Source organism: Branchiostoma floridae, chromosome 12 (assembly GCF_000003815.2).
Source record: "Branchiostoma floridae strain S238N-H82 chromosome 12, Bfl_VNyyK, whole genome shotgun sequence".
NCBI lineage: Eukaryota > Metazoa > Chordata > Leptocardii > Amphioxiformes > Branchiostomatidae > Branchiostoma > Branchiostoma floridae.
The window spans coordinates 263,284-265,835 of record NC_049990.1 but is presented as its reverse complement, the minus strand read 5'-3'; positions in this window follow the sequence as shown (position 1 = coordinate 265,835).

Below are 2,552 nucleotides of genomic sequence, written 5' to 3'. Positions count from 1 at the left end.
AGGAAGTACTCCCTACTGTGACCATCCCAGCAGCTAGAGGGGTGAATTGACCCCTATAAAAACATAAACTAATAAAAATCCCAGACTGTCTACACACTGGAAACAAAGGCAGGGGCAGATTAGCATAACATACTGGTCAAAAATTCAAATATTTTTCTCTACTGGTTTTCAAGGAAACACTATCAAACCCTGCAGAATGATCCAGATAGTTGTAACAAAGTTACATAATCGAGGTCCTAATAATAGCAACTTTCAAATTTGGGGAAACCAACCTTGTGTTCAAATTGAAACTTTTAACTCTGCTCTGCCAACTTTGTATCGAAGTGTCTTTTTGTATCTACAACACATATATATATATATATGATTGCAACTTGAAAATCTTCCTTTAATATAACTGAATTAGCTCTGATATTTATATGTCTAGAAATATGGCTAATAATGTGGTGTACCACTATGGGCTATGTAGACTGTACATGTAACCATGTAACTGTCAGTTATGTCTCACATTACCAGAGTAAGACAAGCCAGCATTTTCATTACTTTATATTCCAAGTTTGCTGATTTCCAAGGGGGCAGAAAACATTGGTTACAAAGTGGTGCGTAGAATAACGTTACGTAACGAGGATTGAAAGTAAACACAGAAATGGAAATAAAATTATAGGTAAACCTATAAGGATAAAATAAGCAACATAAATAACTAAGTAACTAAGCAAAGCAGACAGAACCAAAACATGATATCAATACCATAATACAGTGATCGATTAAAGGAGTCCTTATCTCCAGAAGAGTTACTAGTATTTTCCGACAGAATTCAATTTTAAGAATTAAACAAAAAAGATCATACTACTTCACATTATGAAGTACTCACTATTCCCTTCTGCATCAAATCGCATTCAGCATTCTACTTAACTCCCCAAGTACTCTTGGATTAAATCAAATAATCTCAGTCTATGGCTGAATGCAATGTGTCTGACAAGGCCTGACAAAAAGGTAGGTTACAAAACCAATTTGAGGGGCGATAAGAAAAACTTGTCTTATATTGTGAACACCTGGTCTTCTTGGTGTTCTTTTCATCATGAAGGAGAAAGTGTCTCTACGTATAGAGAACACATGGGTAGAAAAACCCTGACCTCTCATTGCAAATATTGTTGTCGATGATATGATGTTATATACTCCATTTTAGATGATATGTAAGTTATCCTACACCATGTATATATAAATGGTCTTTTTATGTATTGTCTATGTGTTTGTCAGCAGGGCTTGCCCTTTGTCAGAGCCGTAGGCTAGTTGGGCAGCCCTGGCTGTATGTTCTGTACAGCCAAACCAATAAATAAAAAAAATAGAAGGCTCCAGACTGTTCAGCCCGTTGGAACTATCCCCTCTTATTTTTGGACATTTAGCTATTGATTTTGAACAACTGTATGATTCAAACGAGAGTCCTATTATAATGGTTTTATGTAATGATCTTGCCAAAATTGGCAGATGATTTTTTTAAAGAGATATCTTTAAAATTTCCTACCCATCTGCTGATGTTATGTCTTCTAAGATGCAAATAGAGTCATACAAACGCTCCCAAAATGAGTAAACAACTTTTCAAGAAATATTCAAATCGTCAGTTTCAGACAATCAGTACCAGCATTTACGTAACGTTAAGACTAATCCCGAGTTGTTTGTTACACGCGATCACGGACCAGCTGCCGAACGATGCACTCCACACATACAACAGCTGCCACTCCCGAAGCATTCTACAGGAGCTCCTGAATAGAAAGGACCAACTGAAGGTATTTTGACTATTTTTTTTTTGTAAAATATGTTTCTACCAGTGAATAAACTTTCTAGGTACATTTGTTGTGTGGAATGTTGTTATGCTAAGTAGGCAGGTCTACAAGTTGATAAACGTTAAAGTTTAGGTGATTTTGCTGTACAGACAGTTTACACCTTAATTAGGGTTAAATTCTCCAAGCAGATGCTGGGGTGGAAGATTATGACATTTTATGATTGTTGGTACTGGTGGATACATGGCTGTCAGAGAAGTCCAACTGTCAGAAAACGGTAAACAATCTTCCACCCAAAATCAGCTCGGAGATTGGGCCATTCCTGGTGGCACAGGTGTGTGGTCTTCTATGCAGAGCTGAATCCGCGGCATAGAAACTCCTCTGTTTCCAAACTGAGCGGAGTTGTAGGAAGCGGGTTGGAATCTGCGTTGGGGAATGTAGGGGTGGTGCTCGCTGGTAATTCATTTCGTGACGATGTGCTTTGGATGTTTTATTTTTTTATTATTCCATTAGTTAACATACAAATACATCTCGGGGACATATTCCGTCAGGATAAAAAGAAATCAGACTGACCATGCATCCTCGCCAGGCCACAATGCATTAAAAGAATGTTTTCAACCCAGTTGTCACTGCTTCACTTTCACAAGTCTTCAGACAATTCAATCTAACTGTTATACTTACCTATCCCAAACTAGAGGTTTTGTAACTTGTATCCTTACTTTCGACGAGAGTCCTTATAATGTTGTTTCTGAAATACACAGATTTTTCTTTTTAAAA